The 13,351-nt window shown below is 40.8% G+C and overlaps 1 protein-coding gene and 2 non-coding genes across 4 annotated transcripts in view; all 3 read right to left on the reverse strand.

Moving 5' to 3' along the window:
- Positions 1-13,351, reverse strand: part of LOC130367815 (LIM homeobox transcription factor 1-alpha-like) — a 184,612-nt gene that overhangs the window by 144,080 nt on the left and 27,181 nt on the right. The gene's annotated exons all lie outside the window — the stretch shown is intronic.
- Positions 1,239-1,310, reverse strand: TRNAE-CUC (transfer RNA glutamic acid (anticodon CUC)). The gene has a single exon. It is a non-coding gene; the product is annotated as a tRNA-Glu (tRNA).
- Positions 9,970-10,042, reverse strand: TRNAV-CAC (transfer RNA valine (anticodon CAC)). The gene has a single exon. It is a non-coding gene; the product is annotated as a tRNA-Val (tRNA).

Here is a 13,351-nt window from a genome sequence, read left to right on the forward strand (position 1 = left end):
TTAACTTTTGGAATTTACTTGCATAATTAACATATTATCTCACGAAAAAACAGTCTCGGAATCAGAATGAAAGGTAAAAGCATCCCAGACTTATTAATGCTTTAAGTTACAGTGGTCAGATGTGCAAAAAATGCCAGAAAGTGCAAAAAAAAGGACCAGACCAATTTTATTTTTGCATTTTCGTTTTTTGCTCCTCGCCGTCAAAAAATCATAACTATTTTATATTTTCATCTACAGACTAGTAGATGAGGGCTTGTTTTCTACGTGACCAGTTGTCCTTTGTAATGATATCACTCATTTTACCATACATGTATGGCGCAACCAAAAAAATACTATTTGTGTGGAGAAATTGAAAAGAAAATCGGAATTTTGCTAATTTAGGAAGGTTTTGTTTTCACACCGTACAATTTATGGTAAAAATTGCGTTTTCTTTATTCTGTGGGTCAATACAATTAAAATGATATCCATGATTACATACTTTTCTATTATTGTACCGCTTAAAAAAAAATCTCAAACTTTTTAACCAAATTAGTACGTTTAAAATCCCTCTATTTTGAGGACCAATAACTTTTTCCTTTTTTCATATAAGAGGCAGTATGAGGGCAAATTTTTTGCACCGTGATCTGTACTTTTTATTGACATCACATTTGCATATATAAAACTTTTAATAATGTTTTAAAAATATTTTGGGGGGATATGATGTGACAAAAAAGCAGCAATTTTGGACTTTTTTTTTAACGTTTATGCCATCCACCATACGGGATCATAACATTATATTTTAATAGTTCGGGCATTTACACACACGGCGACACCAAATATGTTTATTAATTGTTTTTGGGGTAAAATGGGAAAAAACTGATGTTTTACCTTTATATTGGGGGAAGGGATTTTCCAAATTTTTTAACTTTTTTTTATTTCTTTACTTTTTTAATATACTTTAATAGCAATCACTTGATTGCTAATACCGTTCATAAGGCATAGCACTGATCAGTATTATCGGTCATTTTCTGCTCTGGTCTGCTCGATCTCAGACCTCAGCTCAGCGCTTAATCCGTCTTATTACAGGAATCAGACTCTATAGACTTAATGAGACGCATTGAGCGCCGAATGCAGATCGTGGTGATGTCAGCCCCAAGATCCCGACCAACCAAAACTTTTGTCTGCGTGACATATCAAAAGATTTTTTTTTAAATGACAGAAACGCTTTAACTAAAATAGAAAAAGCAAAAGAAAAGACATTCCCTGACCGGGAATCGACCCCGGGCCGCGGCGGTGAGAGCGCCGAATCCTAACCACTAGACCACCAGGGATGATGTAGAGTTCCTGCGATTTTTCTCTCTGCCTACAAAAGCCGAACCATTCTCCCTTAGAGTTATATGGAGGGGGCGTGGTGGGCCGCTGTGAAGGAAAGCCGGGGCTCCAAACAGGAGATCACGGGGACCCCCCACCGTGATCTAAATAGAGGATAATCCAACAAGTAGAGAGAGATAATAAGTGCACTCACCGCAATAGCTGCTTTATCTATGAAGTTTATTCAAGGTCCAAATCAAAAATTGACAGTGCAGGGAGACGACATAGGGAGAAGGTGAGCGTGGGCTACGGACCCGTCTCGCGCTACAAGCGCTTTGTGAGGCCGCTGACGTCCCAGGTAAGGGGGTGTGTTTTAAAAGTGTCCCACCGGAAGAGTTTCCTTTGAACATCATAAAAACAATCTTGCATTATTGCAACTAGCAAACTAAAACACAGTTTCCATCCTCAGTGATAGAGGCGGGTATAACAGGTTAAGACATGATGGGACGTCCAGGAGGGGGTATTTTTTGTTTGTGTACCTTCGGCAATATATACCAATAACTTCTGCTTGGATTAGTGGGCAATAAACGTTCAGCAGTTTTGATGGATAGAACTTTGAGTTGAGTGTATTTATTAAGAAATGACCGAAGCCTCTCTAAAACTCTGGTAGTGGGATCTTGTGATAGGACCTCATATACTGAATTGTCATTCAGTTGGTGCATAACTTCATTGTTGTAGTCTTTAATCCACCAAAGTTCCACCGAACCTCCTTTGTCAGCTTTTGATATGACTATATCTTTCCTTTCCAAAAGCTCATCAAGGGCTTTCTTTTCATTTGCTGGGAGGTTCGGTTGTACTGATAAATAGAGCTGAGCTTTCACTTCTTTGCAAACAGACCTATAAAAAAGGTCGAGTGCGCTCCCTGGGGGAATTGGGGGGTTAAAGCTCGAAGGATTCCCTCCCTTAAACGCTTCTGAATCAACATCAATGTGTGTGTCTGTATTGCTCCTACAATCACTCGCCAGCTCGACTAGATCTAGTACACAATCTCTATCTTGTCTACTCAGATGTTCAATAACACTAAATCCTAGGGGGCCAATCGTACATTTAACCTCACCCTCTAATTGTGCCTTATTTGATACATTTTTATTGAAGGTATTACTTTCAAAAAATTTCTTGAGGTTCAATTTCCTAATGGATTTGAAAAGATCAATCTCAAACAAAGTATAATTAAAGTTCTCAATCAGACCAAAATTTAGTCCTCTACTCAATGCCGAGAGGCAATCTTCTGACAGACAGATATCAGTTAAATTAGTTACAATGTTGTTAACTGTTATTGGCGCCAGGTCACAATCTTCCTTTTTCTTCGAGTTGAAAATGCGCTTTTTAGATCGACCTCTCCTGGTGGATTTCCTAAAGGGAATTCCTTTGATGGAATATTAGATGATGCGGTCGCTCTTTGTATGGGCTCATCTGAGCCACTAGATTCAGATTCAGTTGTCATGTAGTCGGTAGTTTTCTTTTCTTATGACTTTTATTCCTTGGTGTATTCCATTTTTAAACTGCCTCTGTTGCCGGTTCTTATTGTATGTGAACACTTGCGAAGACTCAAAGTCATTTTTGTCTCTTATAAACTTATCTTTTTTTGTTTCTTTAATAATGGCTTGTAGTTGTGTCAGTTTCTTCTCCAAGTTAACAAAGTAACTCTCATGCTGCTGTGATGTAAGCCGCTTTCTCAGTTCACATTTTGCTCAGCAGAGATCTACAGTGTCCTTTTCATATTCCATGCGATTTTTGTTAAGGACCAATTGTTGTAGCTGTAAAGAATGTTTCATATGCAGCTCGTCCCATTCTTTTACAAACTCAGGGTCATCTGTGAACTGTGATGGGCTTTTATACACACGGAGACCTCTCGGTGCTCGTTTAAGATCGCTGTACGCTTGGAGTTTATTGTCCAGAAGAAACGTATCTCTTTTTCTGCAAGAGTGGAGATTTTAAATTCAAGAGCCTTAATGCTCATAACCTGAATCACATCATGCGTTTCACAGGACGTGAAAAACACCTCCATGTCTGCCCTCCCTGCACTGACTGCTGGATCTGTGTCAAATACGTTCTCATCCATATCGACATTCACCAGTGTAGCCATTGCTTAGCGTGCTCTAGGTTGTAGAAAGATCAGTCTTTTAATCAGCAAGGTAAGAGAGAAAGGCAGCCTGGCACTGCTTCTGCAATTACCTGTAGGATGTTACGTGTAATGGACAATAGCCTGCAGTATGCTATTTCGGCAGCGGGCGGTGGTGCAAACTTATGCATGCAAGAGCTTCAAGTTCATGTAATCCAACAAGTAGAGAGAGATAATAAGTGCACTCACCGCAATAGCTGCTTATCTATGAAGTTTATTCAAGGTCCACATCAAAAATTGACAGTGCAGGGAGACGACATAGGGAGAAGGTGAGCGTGGGCTACGGACCCGTCTCGCGCTACAAGCGCTTCGTGAGGCCGCTGACGTCCCAGGTAAGGGGGTGTGTTTTAAAAGTGTCCCACCGGAAGAGTTTCCTTTGAACATCATAAAAACAATCTTGCATTATTGCACCTAGCAAACTAAAACACAGTTTCCACCCTCAGTGATAGAGGCAGGTATAACAGGTTAAGAGGATTTGTTTTTGGGTAGTGCAGCCAATACCGTTAGTGCAGTAACGCACCCATTTCACAGATCCAGCAGTCAGTGCAGGGAGGGCAGACGCAGAGGTTTTTTCACGTCCTGTGAAACGCAGGATGTGATTCAGGTTATGAGCAATAAGGCTCTTGAATTTAAAATCTCCACTCTTGCAGAAAAAGAGATACGTCTCTTCTGGACGATAAACTCGCTCCAAGCGTGCAGCGATCTTAAACGACCACCGAGAGGTCTCCGTGTGTATAAAAGCCCATCACAGTTCACAGATGACCCTGAGTTTGTAAAAGAATGGGACAAGCTGCATATGAAACATTCTTTACAGCTACAACAATTGGTCCTTAACAAAAATCACATGGAATATGAAAAGGTCACTTTAGATCTCTGCAGAGCAAAATGTGAACTGAGAAAGCGGCTTACATCACAGCAGCATGAGAGTTACTTTGTTAACTTGGAGAAGAAACTGACACAACTACAAGCCATTATTAAAGAAACAAAAAAAGATAAGTTTATAAGGGACAAAAATTACTTTGAGTCTTCGCAAGTGTTCACATACAATAAGAACCGAGGCAGTTTAAAAAGTGGAATACACCAAGGAATAAAAGTCATAAGAAAAAGAAAACTACCGACTACATGACAACTGAATCTGAATCTAGTGGCTCAGATGAGCCCATACAAGGAGTGACCGGCTCATCTAATATTCCATCAAATGAATTCCCTTTAGGAAATCCACCAGGAGAGGTCGATCTAAAAAGCGCATTTTCAACTCGGAAACAACCAAGAAAAAGGAAGAGTGTGACCTGGCGCCAATAACAGTTAACAACATTGTAACTAATTTAACTGATATCTGTCTGTCAGAAGATTGCCTCTCGGCATTGAGTAGAGGACTAAATTTTGGTCTGATTGAGAACTTTAATTATACTTTGTTTGAGATTGATCTTTTCAAATCCATTAGGAAATTGAACCTCAAGAAATTTTTTGCAAGTAATACCTTCAATAAAAATGTATCAAATAAGGCACAATTAGAGGGTGAGGTTAAATGTACGATTGGCTCCCTAGGATTTAGTGTTATTGAACATCTGAGTAGACAAGATAGAGATTGTGTACTAGATCTAGTCGAGCTGGCGAGTGATTGTAGGAGCAATACAGACACACACATTGATGTTGATTCAGAAGCGTTTAAGGGAGGGAATCCTTCGAGCTTTAACCCCCCAATTCCCCCAGGGAGCGCACTCGACCTTTTTTATAGGTCTGTTTGCAAAGAAGTGAAAGCTCAGCTCTATCCATCAGTACAACCGAGCCTCCCAGCAAATTAAAAGAAAGCCCTTGATGAGCTTTTGGAAAGGAAAAATATAGTCATATCAAAAGCTGACAAAGGAAGTTCGGTGGTACTTTGGTGGATTAAAGATTACAACAATGAAGTTATGCACCAACTGAATGACAGTTCAGTATATGAGGTCCTATCACAAGATCCCACTGCCAGAGTTTTAGAGAGGCTTTGGTCATTACTTAATAAATACACTCAACTCAAAGTTCTATCCATCAAAACTGCTGAACATTTATTGCCCACTAATCCAAGCAGACCTTATTGGTATATATTGCCGAAGGTACACAAACAAAAAATACCCCTCCTGCATGTCCCATCGTGTCGGGGATTGATTCCCCCACTGCATATCTTTCCAGCTATATAGACTGGTTGTTGTCACCTCTTCTTACCTCAATTCCGTCTTATTTAAAGGATACAGGGGACCTTCTGGTCCTCCTTGAGGATTTCCATTGGCAGGAAGGCTATGCCTTGGTATCTATTGACGTTGAGAGCCTGTATACCCGCATCCCTCATGATGCGGGTATACAGGCTCTCCGTCAATTTCTCTCTCTGACAGACAAGTCTGAAGTATTTATTGATTTTGTTGCCGACGCCGTTCGTTTTATTTTGGAGAATAATTGCTTTACCTTTGCTGACAAATGGTATAAGCAATTGAGAGGCACGGCAATGGGTACTCCCATCTCATGTAATTACGCTAACACTTTTCTTGCTGTCCTTGAAAAAGATTGTGTCTTCTCACCCTTGAATCCATACTGTCGCCACATAAAAACATACCACAGATATGTGGATGATATTTTTATTGTTTGGGAGGGCACCAAGGACGAATTTGATGCCTTCGTCAGTTATCTAAACCAGACTAACGGGGTAAACATGCAGTTTACATCAAACAGTTCAATCGCTGCTTTTTTTCTTTCGGAAACAGCAGCATGAACAATAAAATTAGACGGCCATCCTCAATAATTAGTATATGGTAGAAAGGGATGAAGATCTCAGACGTCAAAGAAAATAAACCCATTATAACTTACAAAAGAAACAAAACCTTACAAAATTATATAAAAAAGAAACATAATATCAAAGAAACATTGAACTCAACTTGACTAGTTGCAATAATGCATTATTAACAATAATGATTGTTTTTATGATGTTCAAATTACACCTGTCCAGTTGTATACCTGTTCCCAAGGAAACTCTTCCGGTGGGACACATTTAAAACACACACCCTTACCTGGGACATCAGCGGCCTCACGAAGCGCTTGTAGCGAGAGACGGGTCCTTAGCCCACGCTCACCTCCTCCTTATGTCGTCTCCCTGCACGGTCAATTTTTGATGTGGACCTTGAATAAACTTTATAGATAAAGCAGCTATTGCGGTGAGAGCACTTATTACCTCTCTCTACTTGTTGAATTACATGAACTTGAAGCTCTTGCATGCATAAGTTTGCACCACCGCCCGCTGCCGAAATAGAACACTGCAGGCTATTGTCCATTACATGTAACATCCTACAGGTGTATGCAGAAGCAATGCCAGGCTGCCTTTCTCTCTTACCTTGCTAAATAGAGGATAAGTTTTCTTCCATGATACTATTTGTTTTCTCTTTGTAGATACTACACACTCACACACACACATTCTATAGCCATTTATGCATCCACAGCTATCTGGGAATTCCCTTCAATAACATGGCTGCTGTTGCCAACATCACACAGGGCACAGGCGCATAGCGCATCATACGCATTGTGCATTATACACATAGTGCCCTTGTCCTGACTGAATATGGCGATCACGGAATCCTAAAGCACAGTGAGTATGAGCGGACAGCGACAGTCAGTTACCTAGCTACACTAGACGCTCTTCTGAGATTGTTGATCAACCTTTAAGGGGTAACCCCCTCTCGGGGATAGACCCTTACTAGATACCCTCCCCTAAAAAACAACTTTTATTCGATTCGTATAAAATGTAATAAACCCTACACACGTTTTAAAATTATCAGCGATGCAGTGCTGTGCTTCAGAGGGGGTATTGTTATAACCCCCTACTGTATTCGGTGTCACTGAAGCTATGGTACTAGATTATTGTATGTAATTGGTGTGCTTGGTCTCTGCAACACCTAACCATGAGCTATCAGTCCTCTTATAGTTCAACCTGCCGCTGGTTAAAACTCATACAGAACCTCCCCGACGTTTCGCGGAGAAAACCGCTTTGTCAAGGGTTGCGAGGCTCGCAACCCTTGACAAAGCGGTTTTCTCCGCGAAACGTCGGGGAGGTTCTGTATGAGTTTTAACCAGCGGCAGGTTGAACTATAAGAGGACTGATAGCTCATGGTTAGGTGTTGCAGAGACCAAGCACACCAATTACATACAATAATCTAGTACCATAGCTTCAGTGACACCGAATACAGTAGGGGGTTATAACAATACCCCCTCTGAAGCACAGCACTGCATCGCTGATAATTTTAAAACGTGTGTAGGGTTTATTACATTTTATACGAATCGAATAAAAGTTGTTTTTTAGGGGAGGGTATCTAGTAAGGGTCTATCCCCGAGAGGGGGTTACCCCTTAAAGGTTGATCAACATACAATTACCCTGAGACCCTCAGGGACATTTTCTTGCTTTTCGCTCTTCTGAGATTGGCTACACACTAGCTTCACTGCGAGATCCCTTACGACCGTGTGCACACACGGCGTCTGGCATCATCTGCCATTATGGCGTACAATGGTGAGTGTTTGATCAGATGACTATCCCCTCCTCTCAATTTTAACCATGCACCCCCACTTGTGATTATTATGATTAACACAGTTCACGATATTGTGATAATGTAATGTATTGCATATGGAATATATGAATATGTATATACACACTTCACTTTATACTTGTATATAGCATTTGATATTCACTGTTTTTATGTATGACAATTTAATTATTTCTGATTCTGTAATAATTGATCACTAATGAGTTTTTGTATGAGCTTCACATAAATATGGATACCATTTGTCACTTTGCATGCTTGATAAAGACTGTGCAGACGGTCGAAACGTTGCATCCATTTCCATGAGGAAACTTCACTTTGTTTTTCACCTGAATTTGGAGTGCTGTGGGACAATTTATTATTCTATCTACTACTGCAGCCAGTGACCAGGGCTGCGAGCTTGCACCCGCTCCATCTGGACACCATTTGGTTGTGCTGCTTTTTCTTGTTGTGTGTACATGTATATTAGGGTTGCACGATTTGGGGAAAATATGTGATTATGTGGGTAAATATTGCGATTTGCGATTGCAATATAATAAACAGATGGGGAAATTCCCCAATTTCATGTCCAATTGCCTCCATTTTATGGCTAATCCCCCATTTTATATAGCCATTCACCTTATACTATGAGGGGAATGGCTATATGAAGTGGGGGGATTGCCTATTGGAGGGGAAATGGCTATATGAATTGGGAATGGGCTATAGAAGTGGAATAGGCTATAGGAGGGGAATGGGCTATATAACATGAGGGGTATGGCTATTGGAGTGGAATGGTTATAGGAGAAAAACAGCTACATTACATGAGGAGAATGGCTAAAGGAGGATAATGGGCTATAAAACATGAGGGGAATGGGCTATATGAGGCAAAATGGCTTTATGAAATGAGGGGAATAGATATATGAAATTCATATAGCCATTCTCTTCATTTCATATATCCCATTCCCTTCCTATATCCATTCCCATGATTTCACATAACCCATTCCCCTCCTATAGACTTTCTTCTCCTATAGCCATCCCCCTCCTGTTATATAGCCATCCTCCTCCTGTTATATAGCCATCCCCCTCCTGTTATCTAGCCAACCCCCTTCTATAGCCACCCACCTCCTATAGCCATCCCCCTCCTATAGCCATTCTCCTCCTATAGTAATGAAATGGGGAAACATTTATTTAAATCCTCCTCTATTTCATGTCATGGACCATGACTGGCCTGGGCACACACTGACCGGCAGCGTTCTGTTGCTCCCTCGCATGCGGATGCCATGACAACACCATAGAGCGCTGGGAGGAAGTAACTTTAAATCACTTCCTCCTAGTGCTAGGCACAGCTGGGAGGAGCAACGTTCCGCATACACCAGAAATCAGCTGATGCCGGAGCTGCAGTACATACAAAATCAGCTGGGACACGTGAAGCCGGGGAGAGCTGCCACCGCTACTGTCACGAGAGCCGTCGGACCAGTCGCCAGTGAACCCGTGGCCGCAGTAATAATCGCATAACTTTCACAAGGCTAATATCAACATATCGCAATCTGCAATTATCTCAATTCGATTGCAGTTGCGATAAATCGTGCAGGCCCAATATATATATATATTTATGTAAATTATCTATGAACCCATCTAATAGTTATTCAACAATATCCGTGGGTCACAGCTTATCTTCTATATCACATCTTTTAGTACAATAAATCTCAATGAACTTACTGTTTAGATGTTCATACTCTTCTTTTTATTCTTCCATTTCTGTAGCTTTTAAAAAGGCATTACATATACAAGCTTAAAAATAGCTTGCGTTAGCAGAGGTCTCTTTTGGGGGAACGCCCCCTTACTCCATCTAATAGTTGACCAAACACTTTTTCACCTACCTTTTACATTTCTTACAGGTTTACACATTTCTTGTAGTGTGGGTATGGTCTAAATTTATTCTGAAAAAAAAAAAAAAATTGTTTCTGCCCGGTTTCGAACCGGGGACCTTTCGCGTGTGAGGCGAACATGATAACCACTACACTACAGAAACTTCACTGAGTGCAGCTCATTGCAAGACGGTTGCCAAATATCCAGGTGCATATTGTAAACAGTAATACACAACTACACAACTTATAACTCTGTGGAAAACTTTATTTTTATTTTTTTTAAATCAATTGGTGCCAGAAAGTTAAACAGATTTGTAAATTACTTCTATTAAAAAAATCTTAATCTTTTCAGTACTTTTTAGGGTCTGTATACTACAGAGAAAATGGTTTTCTTTTTGGAACACATAGCTCTCTGCTGACATCATGACCACAGTGCTCTCTGCTGACATCTCTGTCAATTTTAGGAACTGTCCAGAGCAGCATATGTTTGCTATGGGGATATTCTCCTACTCTGGACAGTTCTTAAAATGGACAGAGATGTCAGCAGAGAGCACTGTGGTCATGATGTCAGCAGAGAGCTATGTGTTCCAAAAAGAAAACCATTTCCTCTGTAGTATACAGACCCTAAAAAGTACTGAAAAGATTAAGATTTTTTAATAGAAGTAATTTACAAATCTGTTTAACTTTCTGGCACCAGTTGATTTAAAAAAATAAATAAAGTTTTCCACAGGAGTACCCCTTTAAGGACCCAGCTCATTTTGACCTGAAGGACCAGAGCATCTTTTGCAATTCTGACCACTGTCACTTAAGCATTAATAACTCCGGGATGCTTTAACTTTTTTCATGACATATTCTACTTTATGTTAGTGGTGCATTTTCGTCGATACTTGCATCTTTTCTTGGATAAAAATTCCCAAATTTCATGCAAATTTGAAAATTTAGCATTTTTCTAACTTTGAAAATCTCTGCTTGTAAGGAAAATGAACATGTCAAATAAATTATATATTGATTCACAGATGTAAATGCTCACTGAATCCCTTGTTACATTCCGTGAGGGGTGTAGTTTGCAAAATGGGGTCACATGTGGGGGGGGGGGGGGTTTCACTGTTCCGGCATGGACATGGCCTTCAATTCCAGACAAATTATCTCTCCAAAAGCCCAATGGTGCTTCTTCTCTTCTGAGCCCTGTAGTGTGCCCGCAGAGCACTTTACATCCACATATGGGGTATTTATATACTCAGAAGAAGTGGGGTTATACATTTTGGGGGGCTCTTTTCCTATTACCCCTATTTTTTTCATTTCACGTCCAACCTTAACAGAAAATTTGTCAAATACCTGTGGGGTGTTAAGGCTCACTATACCCCCTTCTCACATTCCGTGAGGGGTGTAGTTTCCAATATGGGGTCACATGTGGGTGTTTTTTTTTTTTGCATTTATGTCAGGACTAGGGATATTGATTTTTCAGAGCCGATACCGATAACCTGTGAACTTTCAGGCCGATAGCCGATAACTTATACCGATATTCCCCCCTTGTAGACAGCAGGCCCCATCCCCTTGTAGACAACAGCCCCCCCCACCCTTATAGACAGCAGGCCCCCCCGTCCTCCTCTTGTAGACAGCTCACCTGCGCTGTCCTCGGGTGTTGCCGCTCCGCTGTCCCGTTCTCCCGATCGCATCATGGCATCCTATGGAGGAGCATGTGACATACACGTCACTCTGCTTCCTCCGTAGCATTACGCTGGGCGCAGGGGAGGAGGAGTGATGTGTGTGTCCCATGCTCCTCCATAGGACGCCATCATGCGATCGGGAGAACGGGACAGCGGAGCGGGCCGCACAGCAGCAGGTATCGGGGGTGCACGCGCTGGACACATCGGCAAGGTTAGATGCCGATACCGATAACTTAAAAAATCGTGAATATTAGCCGATTAATATTGGCTAATCCGATAATCGGTTGATCCCTAGTCAGGACCAGTGTATCAGCCACCCCTGTGCAAATCACCAGTTCAGGCCTCAAATGTACATGGTGCACTTTCACTCCTGAGCCTTGTTGTGCGCCCGCAGAGCACTTTACGTCCACATGTGGGGTATTTCCGTACTCAGGAGAAATTGTTTTACAAATCTTGCAGGTCTTTTTTTCCTTTTACCTCTTATGAAAATGAAAAGTATGGGGCAACACTAGCATGTTAGTGTAAAAATGTTTTATCTTTTTATACTAACATGCTGGTGTAGACCCTAACTTTACCTTTTCATAAGAGATACCCAAAGAAAAAAAATTCCCACACAGTAGGTCCTACGCCACAAGACATAGAATAATTCATAAAGAAAAAGGCGTCAAACAGGACATAATTGACACAAAGTATACTTTATTAATATGAAAAATGACAAGACATTTAAAATAATTTAAAAGAATACATATATAGTAGTAAACATGAATCCAAGAGATGCTGAGAGAGAAGAACGGGGGCTATGCTTGTCTGCCAGGGAAAGAGTTAAATAAATAGTGCACATAAGTATTGTTTCCCATGAATTAATGAGGGAGGCTACGGCTCAAGGGTTGTGGAATAGATATTAGGAACTGATCCGGCAATGCTCGGATCGCAATTAAATACAGAAAATCAAAGAGCAAGAGAGAGCCCCAGGGGATCAAAAGCGCATTATAAGTAGAACAAACCCTAAGCTAGACAATATAAGGAAATACTTTACCAAGTGGAGCAGAGAGTACAATGCTACAGCCACCCGCCACCCAACGTTTCACCAATGAAGGCTTCTTCCGGGGTGTGGTCAATAGAGTGTGGGGTATGTATATATGCAGAGACTTAACCAATTAAAACCAGGGACAAAAGCACGTGATTTAATTAGGGCGTCGTAATCGCCCATAGGTCACTGTTACCAAGCCTCGCTTTCATACCGAGGTCCGGAAACAGATACGTCTGTCAGCGTGCATCACCTGACAAACCAAGCCTCGCTTCCAAAGCGAGGCTCGGATGTACGGGCCAATCGTATACTGGGATGTGTCATTATCCAGTAGAGAGCCAAGCCTCGCTGTCAAAGCGAGGCTTGGAAAGTGCTCAGATGCGGAGATCCCTACTAAAGCGAAAATTCATAACTCTAGGTAGTTAGTTATAATTATATACAGGCACAATTCAAACATAAATAAAAAATAAAATATATTCATTTCTATATCAACATATTATAGATTACATATCAGGGACTAAATATCATGATGGGTACATATTGTGAGTAAATACATAAAGAGTACACACTTAAGGTAAGTACATATAATACTAGGGTCACATGTTATGTGGATGCAAGTGCATATTATTATATTTTTCATATATTCATATATTTTATTATATAGATATTCATGCAGCTGCACTGCACAAAGGCAGTACAGCATCATGAAGAATCAAGGTAAGTGCATCGCGTGCAAAAAAAAAAAAAAAAAAAAAAAAACAACAGAACAACAGTGAAAA

Source organism: Hyla sarda, chromosome 4 (assembly GCF_029499605.1).
Source record: "Hyla sarda isolate aHylSar1 chromosome 4, aHylSar1.hap1, whole genome shotgun sequence".
In the NCBI taxonomy this organism is placed as follows: Eukaryota; Metazoa; Chordata; class Amphibia; order Anura; family Hylidae; genus Hyla; species Hyla sarda.